Source organism: Arachis stenosperma, chromosome 9, assembly GCF_014773155.1.
Source record: "Arachis stenosperma cultivar V10309 chromosome 9, arast.V10309.gnm1.PFL2, whole genome shotgun sequence".
Taxonomy (NCBI): Eukaryota; Viridiplantae; Streptophyta; class Magnoliopsida; order Fabales; family Fabaceae; genus Arachis; species Arachis stenosperma.
In genome coordinates, this window is record NC_080385.1 from 111,327,572 (window position 1) to 111,343,988 (window position 16,417).

A 16,417-nucleotide genomic window follows, 5' to 3' on the forward strand; every position below is an offset into this window, starting at 1 on the left:
CAATATTTAAGGCTTATTTAATGATAATAACTTCAATAATTCTTTTAAGAAAAGATTATTTAGTATACGAGATTGTTGACAAGGGCGTGGGTCTTGTCCCGCGTGCGTATTTGCAATTATGAAAGAAAAAGGAAAGAGTAAAGTACTTATTGTATGATTATCTGTTGCTTGAAGCAACCCAAGAGATGTTTATTTATTTGTTTGTTGCTTAAAGCAACCCAAGAGATGTTTGTTTGTTGTTTGAAGCAACCCAAGAGATGTTTGTTTATTGCTTGAATCAACCCAAGAGATGTTTGTTTATTTGTTGCCTTGAGGCAACCCAATAGTAATTTTCCGTTCCCAAGAGTATATGTTTCTTGTGAGTAGAAAGTGGAGGCTGTCTCAATAGAGCTACTGATAATTATATGCACATTTATTTGAACGGAAAATTGTATCCGGGAAATCGTGAACTCGTGACCGGATAAATGTCGGGAATGCAGGTGCTAACCGACACATGAGCTCATGGCCTGCACTAGGACTAGACATTCATCATATGCATCAATGTGACATTATTTGGGTGTGCATATTGTAATTGGTATGCCTATGTAGAATAATTCTGTTTATCTGCTAATTGCTATACTTGATGTAATTTCTCTTGATTGTGTTTGAACCTCATTACTTGTGTTTGTAACTGATTGTTTGGTTTGTGGTGATTGGATGTTGATTGAGTTATTTGGGCCTGAGGCCGTGGCTGGTATGTTTGAGGTCTAGTTCTGTATAAAGTATCTGACTGGTTCAACATAGACTTAATGAACCTATGCTTGGAGCAGGATGATCATTTATACCGTGTAGGTAACTTCTTTTATGTTATGGTCTAGTAAAGTATGAAAAATCAAACTCTTACAGCATAGACTTAATTGAACTCATGCTTGAGACAAGTTGGTCATTCATACAGTATAGGAAAACTTTTAAGAGTTTTTATAAAGAAAAATATGGGTTTAGGATTTTGAATAATTAATTAATGCTTTTAAAAAAGGTTAGTTTCCTTTTAGATGTCTCTGAACGAAATTAACTATTTGCGCTTTATTCTTTACTTTCACGGCATTCTCGACCTCTACTGAGAACATGTGGTTTGGTTCTCACCCCAAAATTTTCCACCCTTTGATGGGTTGAAATCGGATTTCCAACACCAAAACTCACCGGCAAGTGTACCGGGTCACATCAAGTAGTAATAACTCACAAGAGTGAGGTCGATCCCACAGGGATTGATAGATCAAGCGACTTTAGTGGATGATTAATTTAGTCAAGCTAACATTGGTGAGTGATAATTGATGCAGCAGAAAGTAAATGACAAGAAAATTTAAAGTGAAAAAAGTAAATTGGACAGAAACTTAAAGAGCAAGAAATGTAAATTGTAGAAACTTAAATGACAAGAAATATAAATTGCATCAAATGTAAAGGGGGGCTTGGTGCTGAAAATTAAAGAAAGCAATGAAGCAAGCAATTAAAGAGATCTTGAGAACAATTGACAGGAAATTTAAAGTGGAGGAAAATTAAATTCAGATCACAGTAGCTCAAATGTAAAGTGTAGTAAATCAGAGAATTAAGAGATGAAGATAATTGCAAAGAATCTAAATAGAAGTGTAGATTTGCATAAGGACTAAAACAGAACTGAGAACTTGCTTCAGTATGAAATTCAAAGAGACAATTGAGATCAAATCTTTAATTCACAAAATCAGAAACAAGGAAATCAAAGGGAAAACTCAACGATGGAGAGATCCAAGAGAATTCTCCAATTAGAGTTCCAAAATCAAAATCAGAAAGAAAGTAGAAGTTGCAGAGGAAAGTAAAATAAAAACAGAAAACAATCTCAGATTTGATCTCCAATCCTTTAAATTCAAAAAAGAAAAATTAAAAGAGAGCTCTCTATTCTACTCCTACTGCTCCCTATTGGAGCCAACCTTCTTACAAAAATGAAAACGATACTTTATATAGGCTTTTTAAAGTGAAAATGAAATTAAAATTGAAAACCAATTACAATTTAAATAAAATTTCTAATCTAGCTTGTTCTTGTGCCTTTGAGTAATGATGTGGGCTTTACTTACTTTAGATTTGAAAAGAGATGGATCCGGTTGGCTTTAGTTCAAGTTAGTTTGGTGTGTAGGAACCTTCCAGGAGAGCGCTCAGTTAACTCAAATAACGTAGCGCTCCATTCTTGTGTTGTTGGGCTCATGCCAATCATTTTGGGTGCAGCAAGGTAGCGCTCAGTGAACTCAAGCAACGTAGCGCCCCTTTGTGTTGGAGTGAAACTCCCACTTCGAGCCTTGGTGAAGCCTTTTTGCTAATTTTCTCATGAAGCATACTAGCGCTCAGTGAACTAAGTCCACGTAGCGCCCTTTGTGCGCAAGGTGAGGCTCCCTAGTTCGAGCCTTGGTGAGCCCACCTTTTGCTAATTTCCTTGCTTGTAGCGTTCCTTCATGCCTCCATGTGCTTGGTTCGAATCCTGGCTCCAACTTTCCTTGATATCATGCCTTGATTTCTTCGTGAGGAGGCCACGAAAAAGGTAGCAAAGCTAACGGAGCGCTATTGCTTTCTTTGGTTCCTTGTGGCGCTCAGTGAGAACACCTAACGTAGCGCTCTTGGCATGCTTTTGTAACGCTCTTCACTTGTCTTCATGGGTGAGCCCGAAAAAGTTAAAAGATTGAAGAGAGCGCTAGTGTTCACTCCTTTAAGCTCTCGTTCCATCCATTTCCAAATAATGATGCCAATGTTCATGATGGTATAATTAAATTAAATGTATGCTTTAAGTAACGCCGCTGCCAATTTTTAATGCTTCATTCACTTGGCATTAATGATTTAATGTTTCAAGCATGCCTTTGTTAATGCATTAACACAAAGCTTTGATTTGCCAATTGCATTAGAAATGCATGGCTTTAATTAATAAGCCTAATGCTTTACGTTGCTTTCTTTCAATTTAAATGCATGCATGCTTTATTAATTTCATGATGCATGCATAAGGCATTGACGCATGCCATGGCTTCATGGTAATGGGCCACGCTTTTAAAAGCGTGGCCTAAGGTTCCAAAGCGTACTCAAATTTCAAGGTGTGCCCAAAATTTCTCTTTTTTTCTTTTTAGCTTATTTTGTGCTATTTTACTTCTTTTTTCACTTATTTTCTACAAAATTTATAAAATCAAAAGATCAAGGAAATTTACCATTTAAGCACAAAATAATGCAATATTTAAGCACTAATCATCAAAATTTTGTATGAAAAAACATAAAAAACATGACATGATGACATGTTATCACAACACCAAACTTAAACCTTGCTTGTCCTCAAGCAAGAAAAGAATCATGCAATAAGGATTGACAATCCAAGGTAAGAAGGATAGCAACTCAATGTTCATGGTAAGCTAGTTTTCTGTGCATGCTACAATCACAAAAGAAATGTAAATGATTGACATGGATGACAAACATTATCAAAGCTAAGTAATGGATGACAAACATTATGCAGGTTATTTATTCTAGCTAATTATTCCACTTATCACCAAATAAACACTTTAGCAAGACATATAAGAGTTTCCAAATTAAAATGCTTCTTCAACAATAAGGATTAAGTGCAGACACAACCTGTTGGGTTGCAGCTTTTCATTCCTCTTCCTGTTGTATCCTTCTTTTGATCATTATGCAGATTATCTTCCAATATTAGCTAATTTCCTGCATAATCTTCAAAAGTTGCTTGCTTCTCAAGCCCTTAAATGAATGGTTAATATGTATGAATTGAGTGTGTCTTTTGGATTTATTTTGGTGTGGGAACACCAAACTTAATTCCTTGCCATTGCCTCTGATGCAACAAGTTAACCATATGTGAAATCCATGTGTCTGTGCTAAAGGTTATGAAATTAAAAGCTAGAAAATAGTTAAATGGTTGAATGATTTGTCTGATTGCTTGGAGCTAGCATTGTGTAGGAAGTGAGAATGTGCTTTTAAATGAGATTTTGCTGGAACACCAAACTTAGAATCCTTCATTCTCCCTTAAATTGTTTTGGTGTGCAACACCAAACTTAGCTCCTTGCAATACATACCAATTATTCAACAGTTTTATTGAAAAATCTATGAAAAGAAAACTACCTCAGGTTGGGTTGCCTCCCAACAAGCGCTTCTTTATTGTCACTAGCTTGACATTGAACTCCCTTTAGGGTGGTTGATGGCTGTGATATCTCAACTTGTCTCCCCTCACTGTGAGCTTCCTTTTTGTTCCCTGGTGCTCAAGTTCAACATGCTCAAGTGAGAGTGATGTGTGGAAAACGATCCAACACAAAACTCACCGGCAAGTGTACCGGGTCGCATCAAGTAATAATAACTCACATGAGTGAGGTCGATCCCACAGGGATTGAAGGATTGAGCAATTTTAGTTTAGTGGGTGGTTTAGTCAAGCGAATCAAGTTTTGATTGAGTGATTTGTGTTTAACAGGAAGTAAATGACAGTAAATGTAAAGGGGAAGGGAAAAGTGCAGTAAATTAAAGAACAGAATTGTAAAGTTGCAGAATCTTAAAGAGCAAGAAAGTAAATGACTGAAACTTAAAGTGCAAGAAACTTAAATTGCAGTAACTTAAATGGCAAGAAAGATAAATGACTTGAATATAAAAGGGAATTGAGGAATGGGATTACAAGATCTAAACAAAGAAGAAGTAAATTGCAACAATTGAGTTGAGCAGAATTTGAATCAGAAGCAAAGAGCATTCAAACAGAAAGGAAATAAAATGCAGTAAAGGTTCACAGAAGAACCCAAAATGAACTGTGATCTCAGGATCCCAAGGGCTTAGGTAGCAGAGCCTAAAACCCAATTTCCTTCCCAGATCTGAATTATCTAAGCAATTGACAGAAAATTAAAGAAGAAGCAATAGAAGAACAGAATTGAAACTGAATTATGCAGAAAACAAAGTGAGGAGAGTTTGAATGGGAATTGGGACAGAATTTCCCCAATTTCACACACCCAAAACTCAAAAACAGAAGAGTAGAATTGCCCAAGGGAAATGAGGAAGGAGATCAGTCAATTCTCCCTTGATCCTCTTAGTGCTCGGCCAATTCTCTCAAGAAAACTCAAAGAAAGTGAAACTCAAAATGAAAGTAAAAATTCAAAGCTCAAAGTAAAGGTAGCTAAAGGTCCTAATTACATCAAACTAACTCCTATTTATACACTTTCTATTCTTGGATAATGGGATTTGGATGGGCTTTTGAATTGGTGAAGAAATGGATTCAAATGAATTTTTAATTTGAATTCTGGCCCAAAAGTCACTCCCAGGAGGCTGCCCTGCCCTTGTGGAGGGCAGGGCAGAAAATTGAAGCTTGGTGCGTGGATTTGGTGCGGCCATGTGCGAGTTTGGTGCGCCAGAGGCTGCCCTGCCCGCGCCAAGGGCAGGGCGGGAAAGCTGATGCGCCAGGATGTGAGGCGTGCGTGCGTTGGTGCTGCCAGGAAGAAAACTTGGTGCGCCAGAGTTGATTTGGGTGCGTGGGACGCAAAACGCTGCCCTGCCCGCGCCAAGGGCAGGGCAGGAACGGTTTGGTGCGCCAGGGAAGGAACGCGCGCGCCAGATGCTGCCAGGACGAGTGTTTGGTGCGCCAGGAAGCAAAGTTGGTGCGCCAAGGTTTTGTGTGTGATGCGCCAATTCAAATGCTGCCCTGCCCGCGCCAAGGGCAGGGCAAGGTCCTTTCCTTCATGGCCCGTGTTCGAAACTGGGAGGAAGCAAACACGTTATTATTTTTCTTGGCTTCTTGGCATGGCACTCATCTTTAAGTCTTGGCTTCCTCATGGTTCCTTGTTCGAACCTTGTAGCATGCATGGGTGGTATTTTCCTTTGGATTTCTTTCCTTATGGAGCCCGATTCTGCCCTCCACAAGGGCAGGGCAGAGTTTGCTTTCTCTTGGTCCCAAGGCACCATTTTGTGCTCTGCCCTTGTAGTGGGCAGGGCAGAGTTGCCTATTCTTGTTTGGTTCTCTATGTTGCTCTCCTAGAGGGCAGTCTGCCCTTGTGGAGGGCAATGTTGCTTCCCCCATTGTAATGCGGCACGCTTCTCTCCTCTTTGGCCACGCTTTCCTTTTCTTGTGTCACGCTTCTTAGGCCACGCTTTTCATTTTCTTTTCTTTTCTTCACCTACAATAAACCAAACAACCACTCAAAGTATCACTAAATTCAAGAGGCTTATAAATCAATTAAAATTCAATTAAAATTAGCTTAAACCTCATGGATTAACATTAATTTCATGGTGGTTGCTTGATTTAAAGAGTTTATGCATTTTCACTCCAAATCACTTACTTAGGATGCAAGAAAGTGCATAAATGCTAACAAAACAAGTGAAATTAGCTTGAAAAATGGGTATATGATGACTTGTCATCACAACACCAAACTTAAACCTTGCTTGTCCCCAAGCAAGCATCAAAACTAAGAGTAAATGAAATGAATAAGAAAAGAATGCATATCCTTATTATGCAGATAGCAGAACTTGATCTATGGGGCATTTATGCAGACAATGACAACTCATTTATTGTTGCTGCTGCATAATACACATTTTGCATCAAAGGTTTGCTAGACTTGCTGTTATAAGACTCACTTTGTTACTCTCTCCCTTGCTAACTTTTCTTGGCTTACAAAGCTTAACAAGCTTATTATTCTTTTATAGGTTGGGTGTCGAATGCTGCAGCCTAGCCTTTGGCTTTATTTTTTTCTTTCTTTTTGCTCAACATCTCTCCACCACAGACACTTGGCTTGCTAATTCTTCCTAGGATCATTGATGCCCAGCATCTCTTTGGATCACTAAGTGCTTTGTATCTAAGTTGCTCTTTATTGTGGATTTTCAATTGGCCATCCCAAATCAGTTGATCTAAGTGACCAGGTTTCAAAATACCCCTTAGAATTTACTCATCCAAGCAGATCTTAGTACAAGAACACCACAGGCATATGTCCTAAGATTCAAGCTATTGGTGTCCAACCTTTATTCTTTGTTTTTCTTGCCATTTTGGCTTTTTCTTTCCCTTTTTCTTTCTGTTTTTGTTACCAAGGGTTGTTTCATTCTTGATAGGAGTTTTTATAACAGCAAGCTAACTCACAATTGATTGAGAATGATGTTATGCAATACTTATTTCATGAGTTATGCATTTAATCAAACACATATGCCACCACCAATTTCCATTCATACTCATGCAACATTGGATGCTTTATTTTTCAATTCAAACCAAACTCTTTTATTCAAGCATATGGGAAACAAAGCAATATTTAAACTAAGTGATGGATACAAGCATTATGCAGACTTGGCATTTTCAACAAACAATTTCACTTGCAACTATATAAACACTTTAGCAAGACCTACAAAGGTTCCCAAATTCAAAACATCACACAACAGCATGGATTAAGTTCAGATACAACCTTTGAAGTTGCAGCTCTTTGATTTTTCCTTCTGTTGTGTCCTCTTTGAGTGAAGATGCTTAATGTCTTCAATTGTTGACTCATGTTCTGCATAGTCCTCAAATTTGCTTGCTTCTCAAGCCCTTGATCATATGGTTAGTGAGCATAATACTGAGTGTGGTTCCATGATTTGTTTTGGTGTGTGAACACCAAACTTAATTGTTTTACCACTGTCTCAGATGTACCAAGTTAACCATATTTGAAACCATGTATTCTTGCTAAAGGTTAATGGAATTAAAGCTAGAAAACAATTCAATAGTTGAATAATATGTTTGATTGCTTGGAGCTAGAATCATGCAAGAGGTGAGAATGTGTTTTTAAATGATATTTTTGGTGGAACACCAAACTTAGAAGTTTTCATTCTCCCTCAAATTGTTTTGGTGTGCAACACCAAACTTAGCTCCTTGCAATGCATACCAATTATTCAACATTTTTATTGAAAAGCTATGAAAAAAAAACTACCTCAGGTTGGGTTGCCTCCCAACAAGCGCTCTTTTATTGTCATTAGCTTGACATCTTCATTTTTGCTTCAAGAGGGATTCAGGTTTTGGACCTCCTTTTCTTTGTTCCATTGCCCACCTAAGTACAGCTTTGCTCTATGACCATTTGCTGTAAATTGACTCTTTGTTGCTTCATCTAGCAACTCAATACTCCCATAAGGAAAAACCTTGGTCACCAAGTATGGACCAGTCCATTTAGACTTGAGCTTGCCAAGGAATATCTTGAGCCGTGAATTATACAAGAGTACTTGTTGTCCTGGTTTGAACTCTTTCTTCAAAATTTTCCTGTCATGCCATCTCTTAGCTTTCTCCTTGTATATCTTGGTATTTTCATAGGCTTCTAGCCTAAACTCATCTAGCTCATTCAGCTGCAACAATCTTTTCTCTCCTGCTGCTTCAGAATCCAAATTTAGAAGTTTAGTGGCCCAAAAGGCTTTGTGCTCAAGCTCTACAGGGAGATGACAAGATTTGCCATATAGTAGTTGGAATGGAGACTTCCCAATAGGAGTTTTAAAAGCTGTTCTGTATGCCCAAAGTGCATCTTCCAACTTCCTAGCCCAGTCCTTTCTTGTGCTACCAACTGTTTTTTCTAGGATCTTCTTTAGTTCCCTGTTTGCTAATTCTGCTTGACCATTGGTTTGGGGATGATATGGTGTGGCTACCTTGTGAATAACTCCATATTTGTGGAGAAGTTTCTCCATTTGTCTATTACAAAAATGGCCACCACCATCACTGATGAGACCCTTGGGTACTCCATATCTAGTAAAGATGTGCTTTTTCAAGAATTGAAGAACCACTTGTGCATCACAGGTAGTTGTGGCTATGGCTTCCACCCATTTTGAAACATACTCTACTGCTACCAAGATATATCTGAATGAATAAGAAGGAGGAAAGGGTCCCATGAAATCAATGCCCCATAGATCAAACAATTCTACTTCCAAAATGAAGTTCTGTGGCATCTCATTCCTTTTTGTTATTCCTCCTGCTCTTTGGCATTCATTACATTGATGGACAAATTCCCTGGCATCTTTGAAAATGGTTGGCCAATAGAACCCACTTTGTAGTATCTTTGCTGCTGTTCTCTCTGGACCAAAGTGTCCGCCGTACGCAGAGCCATGGCAATGCCACAATATATCTTTTATTTCACTCTCAGGGACACATCTTCTAATTATTCCATCAGAACATCTTTTGAACAAGTAAGGTTCATCCCACAAGAACTTCTTTGCTTCATTGATTAACTTCTTCATTTGTTGCTTAGTGAATTCTTGAGGTACCTTCCTTCCCACTTTGTAATTAGCTATATCAGCAAACCATGGTGTTTGTTGGATTTGCATGAGATGTTCATCTGGGAAGCTTTCATTCACAGGTAATGAAGCCTGTTGAATTGTCTCTGGTGGTAGCCTTGACAAATGATCAGCAACCAGATTTTTAGTGCCTTTCCTGTCCCTCACCTCAATGTCAAATTCTTGTAAGAGTAGAATCCATCTGATAAGCCTTGGTTTAGCATCCTGTTTTGACATCAAATACTTGAGAGCAGCATGATCAGTATAAACCACAATTTTAGCTCCTATCAAGTACGATCTAAACTTATCAAATGCATAGACCACAGCTAACAATTCCTTCTCTGTTGTGGTGTAATTTTTTTGAGCTTCATTTAATACCTTACTTGCATAATATATGACATGATGCAAGTTTCCCTTTTTCTGTCCAAGTACAGCACCAATTGCAATTTCACTTGCATCACACATAAGTTCAAATGGTAAATTCCAATCCGGGGGTGTGATGATTGGTGCTGTTGTGAGTTTATGTTTTAAAGTTTCAAAAGCATGCTGGCAATTTTTATCAAAAACAAAAGGTTGATCATTCATCAAAAGGTTACTCAAAGGTTTGGCTATTTTAGAAAAATCTTTGATAAACCTTCTGTAAAATCCTGCATGCCCCAAGAAACTTCGAACAGATTTCACATTAGTTGGTGGAGGGAGTTTTTCTATTATTTCCACTTTTGCCTTGTCAACCTCTATTCCTCTTCTCGAAACTTTATGACCAAGAACAATCCCCTCAGGTACCATGAAATGGCACTTCTCCCAATTTAAAACTAAATTAGTTTCTTGGCACCGTTTCAAGACAAGAGTTAGATGGTTTAAGCAAGTATTGAAAGTGTCACCAAAAACAGAGAAGTCATCCATGAAAACCTCTAAAAATTTTTCAACCATATCTGAGAAAATGGAAAGCATACACCTTTGAAAAGTGGCTGGGGCATTGCATAATCCGAATGGCATTCTTCTATAGGCAAAAACTCCAACTGGGCATGTGAATGAAGTCTTTTCTTGGTCTTTTGGATCCACCACTATCTGATTATACCCAGAATAGCCATCAAGGAAGCAATAATAAGCATGGCCAGCCAACCTTTCAAGCATTTGATCAATGAAGGGAAGTGGGAAGTGATCTTTGCGTGTGGCATCATTCAACCTTCTATAATCAATACACATTCTCCACCCTGTCACAGTTCTGGTGGGAATGAGTTCACTCTTCTCATTAATAATAACTGTCATCCCACCTTTCTTTGGTACCACTTGAACTGGGCTTATCCATGGGCTATCAGAGATGGGATATATGATTCCTGCATTCCATAATTTCATTACTTCCTTCTGGACAACTTCCTTCATTGCAGGGTTGAGTCTTCTTTGAGGTTGGATTACTGCTTTGGAATTGTCCTCCAAAAGAATCTTATGCATGCATACTGTGGGACTGATGCCTTTCAGGTCATCAATGGTCCATCCCAAGGCATCCTTGTGAGCTCTGAGAACATCAAGAAGCTCTCCTTCTTCCTTCTTTGTCAAAGCCGAATTGATGATCACCGGGAGGCTTTCTGAAGTGCCAAGGAATGCGTATTTGAGATGAGAGGGTAATGGCTTCAGTTCTTGCTTTTGCACCTCTTCTTTCTTACTTAGTTCTACCTCTTTGTTTATGAAAGCTTCAGCCACATGTTCCTCTGCTGTCTCTTGAGTATCTTTTTCTTGCTCATGCTGATCGATGTCTAACATTTCTTCCACCAGGCTCTCTATCATGTCCACCCTCAAATGATCTTCTTTCTCTGGGGGGTGTTGCATTGACTTAAAAACATTGATGATCATTTGCTCATTGTGTACTCTGAAAATCATCTCTCCTTTTTCCACATCAATAATGGTTCTTGCAGTTGCTAGAAATGGTCTGCCTAAGATGATTGAATTGTTGCCTTCCTCATCGGTATCTAGGATTACAAAATCTGCAGGGAAGACAAACTCTCCTACCTTTACTAGCAAATTTTCCACAATTCCATTTGGTATCTTGATTGATCTGTCTGCCATGACTAGTGACATCTTGGTGGGTTTGAGTTCTTTTATGGCCAACTTCTTCATCATGGACAAGGGCATTAAGTTGATACTAGCTCCAAGATCACAAAGAGCTTTGTCCAAGGATAGTTTGCCTATAGTGCATGACACTACAAAACTCCCTGGATCCTTGAGTTTTGGTGGGATTCCCTTTTGGAGCACGGCACTACATTCCTCACTAAGCATCACCGTTTCCTTCTCATTCCAATCCCTTTTCTTGTTGATGAGCTCTTTTAAGAACTTGGCATACAGGGGCATTTGCTCCAAAGCCTCTGCCAAAGGTATGTTAATCTCCAACTTCTTGAAAGTCTCAAGAAATTTGTGGAAGTGCTGGTCCTTTGTTTCCTTGTGAAATCTTTGTGGATAAGGGAGTGGTGGTGTTGAGCTCTTCTCCACTTGATGCTGTTTTGGAGTTGGTTCCTCCAAGATCTTCTTTCCTTTCTTCAAATTCTGGTGCTTGTTGTCTTCCCCTGTGAGCTTTTCTGGAGCATTCTTGCTTATCTTGTCTTGGTTGATGGTTTCATCATTCTTTGTTGGCTCAGTGTCATTCTCCATAAGCTTCTTTATTGCTCCTTGGCTGCCATCTGTTAACACTCTTCCACTTCTTAGTTGCACCACCTTGCATTCTTCCTTTGGGTTGGGAATGGTATCACTAGGTAGTGAACTTGATGGCTTCTCAACAGAGATCTTCTTAGAGATTTGTCCAATTTGCCTTTCTAGATTCTTTATAGAGGCTTCTTGGTTCTTGGTTGTCAATTCTTGGCTCTTCATTAGTTTCTCCATGAGTAGCTCTAGATTGGTAATTCTTTGTGAGTCTTGGGAGATGGTTTGATTTTGGGGTGTTGATGGATGAAGATAAGTGTTTTGGTTAGTTGGGTGGCTATTGGGTGGATATTGGTTAGAATTTAGGTAGTTGTTTTGTGGTTTTCTGTATGAGTTTTGGTTAGTGTTTGGCTGGGGGTTGTGGTTTGTGTTCTTCCAATTGTTTTGGCTTGTGTTTCTTTGCCATGGTTGTTGGTTTTGGTTATGGTTGTCTCCCCATCTGAGGTTGGGATGGTTCTTCCAAGATGGATTGTAGGTATCCCCATAGACTTCATTTGTTCCAGGATTTTGGTTGTGCATGTATTGGACCTGCTCTTGCTGTTGTTCTTCTTGAGTTTCTTCACTTTGCACCCAAGTGGGTTGAGGTTGGCTTGTGGTGCTCACTGCTGCCACTTGCAAGCCATCAATCCTTTTGGCCATTTGTTCAAATTGTTGTTGGATCTGCTGCTGCATCATCTTGTTCTGAGCTAAGATTGAATCAACTCCTTCCAACTCCATGACTCCTCTTCTCTGTGATGGTTGGCGTTGTCTTTGATGAGCAAAGAAATATTGGTTATTGGCCACCATCTCAATGAGGTTTTGAGCTTCCTCTGTGGTCTTCATGAGTTGCAAGGATCCTCCTGCAGAATGATCAAGAGCTTCTTGAGCTTTAAGAGTGAGTCCTTCATAGAAGTTTTGCAACTTATCCCATTCAGTAAACATTTCTGGGGGACATTTCCTCAATAGAGCCTTATATCTTTCCCATGCTTCGTATAAGTTCTCGGCCTCCATTTGAGTGAATGTTTGAACCTCTGTCTTCAACCTTAGGACTCTTTGAGGGGGGTAGAATTTGGCAAGAAACTTGCTCACCAAGTCATCCCAAGTGTTGATGCTTTCTTTTGGAAAGGTCTCTAACCATTGAGTGGCTTTATCCCTGAGAGAGAATGGGAAGAGTAGCAACTTGTAACTATCAGGAGGTACACCATTTATTTTCACTGTGTCACAGATTCTCAAGAAGGTGGATAAATGTTGATTTGGATCCTCCAAAGGCCCTTCTCCAAAAGAACAATTGTTTTGAACCAGAGTTATGAGTTGTGGCTTGAGTTCAAAGTTGTTTGCATTGACATTGGGAGGAAGAATGCTACTCCCACAATGCCTAGCATTTGCAAATGTGTATGAAGCCAAGACTCTTCTCTGATGCTGATTATTATTGGCTCCTCCTTCAGGTTGATTGGTATCTCTTTCCATGTCTTGGAATTCCTCCTCAGATTCTTCTTCTTCTCCAACAATATTCTTCCCTCTTTCAGCTCTTCTTATTCTCCGAAGAGTCCTTTGATCAATTTCAGAGATGATAGGGGAAGATCTTCCTATACCTGACATACAAACACACAACAATAAACACACAAACCCAGAAATACAATGGAACTTCAATCTGTAGCTTAGAATGAAGTTTTAGTTAGCTTAAGCAAAAATTCAAACAGTTAGTGTGTTAGTAATAGTTAGAATAACAGAAAAAGAAAAAATGCTTAATCTAGACCTCCACTTCACTTAATCATTGTCAATCTATTTCAATCCCCGGCAACGGCGCCAAAAACTTGATGTGTGGAAAACGATCCAACACAAAACTCACCGGCAAGTGTACCGGGTCGCATCAAGTAATAATAACTCACATGAGTGAGGTCGATCCCACAGGGATTGAAGGATTGAGCAATTTTAGTTTAGTGGGTGGTTTAGTCAAGCGAATCAAGTTTTGATTGAGTGATTTGTGTTTAACAGGAAGTAAATGACAGTAAATGTAAAGGGGAAGGGAAAAGTGCAGTAAATTAAAGAACAGAATTGTAAAGTTGCAGAATCTTAAAGAGCAAGAAAGTAAATGACTGAAACTTAAAGTGCAAGAAACTTAAATTGCAGTAACTTAAATGGCAAGAAAGATAAATGACTTGAATATAAAAGGGAATTGAGGAATGGGATTACAAGATCTAAACAAAGAAGAAGTAAATTGCAACAATTGAGTTGAGCAGAATTTGAATCAGAAGCAAAGAGCATTCAAACAGAAAGGAAATAAAATGCAGTAAAGGTTCACAGAAGAACCCAAAATGAACTGTGATCTCAGGATCCCAAGGGCTTAGGTAGCAGAGCCTAAAACCCAATTTCCTTCCCAGATCTGAATTATCTAAGCAATTGACAGAAAATTAAAGAAGAAGCAATAGAAGAACAGAATTGAAACTGAATTATGCAGAAAACAAAGTGAGGAGAGTTTGAATGGGAATTGGGACAGAATTTCCCCAATTTCACACACCCAAAACTCAAAAACAGAAGAGTAGAATTGCCCAAGGGAAATGAGGAAGGAGATCAGTCAATTCTCCCTTGATCCTCTTAGTGCTCGGCCAATTCTCTCAAGAAAACTCAAAGAAAGTGAAACTCAAAATGAAAGTAAAAATTCAAAGCTCAAAGTAAAGGTAGCTAAAGGTCCTAATTACATCAAACTAACTCCTATTTATACACTTTCTATTCTTGGATAATGGGATTTGGATGGGCTTTTGAATTGGTGAAGAAATGGATTCAAATGAATTTTTAATTTGAATTCTGGCCCAAAAGTCACTCCCAGGAGGCTGCCCTGCCCTTGTGGAGGGCAGGGCAGAAAATTGAAGCTTGGTGCGTGGATTTGGTGCGGCCATGTGCGAGTTTGGTGCGCCAGAGGCTGCCCTGCCCGCGCCAAGGGCAGGGCGGGAAAGCTGATGCGCCAGGATGTGAGGCGTGCGTGCGTTGGTGCTTCCATGAAGAAAACTTGGTGCGCCAGAGTTGATTTGGGTGCGTGGGACGCAAAACGCTGCCCTGCCCGCGCCAAGGGCAGGGCAGGAACGGTTTGGTGCGCCAGGGAAGGAACGCGCGCGCCAGATGCTGCCAGGACGAGTGTTTGGTGCGCCAGGAAGCAAAGTTGGTGCGCCAAGGTTTTGTGTGTGATGCGCCAATTCAAATGCTGCCCTGCCCGCGCCAAGGGCAGGGCAAGGTCCTTTCCTTCATGGCCCGTGTTCGAAACTGGGAGGAAGCAAACACGCTATTATTTTCTTGGCTTCTTGGCACGGCACTCATCTTTAAGTCTTGGCTTCCTCATGGTTCCTTGTTCGAACCTTGTAGCATGCATGGGTGGTATTTTCCTTTGGATTTCTTTCCTTATGGAGCCTGATTCTGCCCTCCACAAGGGCAGGGCAGAGTTTGCTTTCTCTTGGTCCCAAGGCACCATTTTGTGCTCTGCCCTTGTAGTGGGCAGGGCAGAGTTGCCTATTCTTGTTTGGTTCTCTATGTTGCTCTCCTAGAGGGCAGTCTGCCCTTGTGGAGGGCAATGTTGCTTCCCCCATTGTAATGCGGCACGCTTCTCTCCTCTTTGGCCACGCTTTCCTTTTCTTGTGTCACGCTTCTTAGGCCACGCTTTTCATTTTCTTTTCTTTTCTTCACCTACAATAAACCAAACAACCACTCAAAGTATCACTAAATTCAAGAGGCTTATAAATCAATTAAAATTCAATTAAAATTAGCTTAAACCTCATGGATTAACATTAATTTCATGGTGGTTGCTTGATTTAAAGAGTTTATGCATTTTCACTCCAAATCACTTACTTAGGATGCAAGAAAGTGCATAAATGCTAACAAAACAAGTGAAATTAGCTTGAAAAATGGGTATATGATGACTTGTCATCAGAGAGTACTTTGCATATAGTGTAGTAATCATTGATTTGTTGGCTTGTTCCCAACTGTTGATAAATCAACTGCACTTCATCACCCTTGGAAAACCCTTCAGTGGGGATTTTCTTATTCTTCTGTCCCTTCTGAGCTTTCTTCTTGCCTTTCTTTCTTCTTCTTGTTACTCCTTCTTTTTTGACAGCAGCCTTTGTTTTTGGACTCTCCTTCTTAGTGAGCACTTTAATTCCTTCTTGATTTCCTTTTTCCCCTTGCACAGTCTCAGTCTTCTCTTGCTCTGATATGTTGCTTGTTTCTTGTTTTGGAAGATGATTTTCAACTATCTTGCTAGTTGCTTCCTTCCATTGCAAATCTCCTTTGTCAATCTCATTGCAGTTGTTCTTTTCATTACTGGGTTGTGTCTCTAAAAATACATTCAGGGTGATGTTTTCCTCATGCATTCTAAGGGTTAGCTTTCCTTGTTCCACATCTATAATGGCCCTAGCAGTGGCCAAGAAAGGTCTCCCAAGTATGACAGAATCACCTTCATCCTCATCTGAATCTAAAACCACAAAGTCTGCAGGGTATATGAATTTGTCCACCTTGACTAGAAGGTTTTCAATGA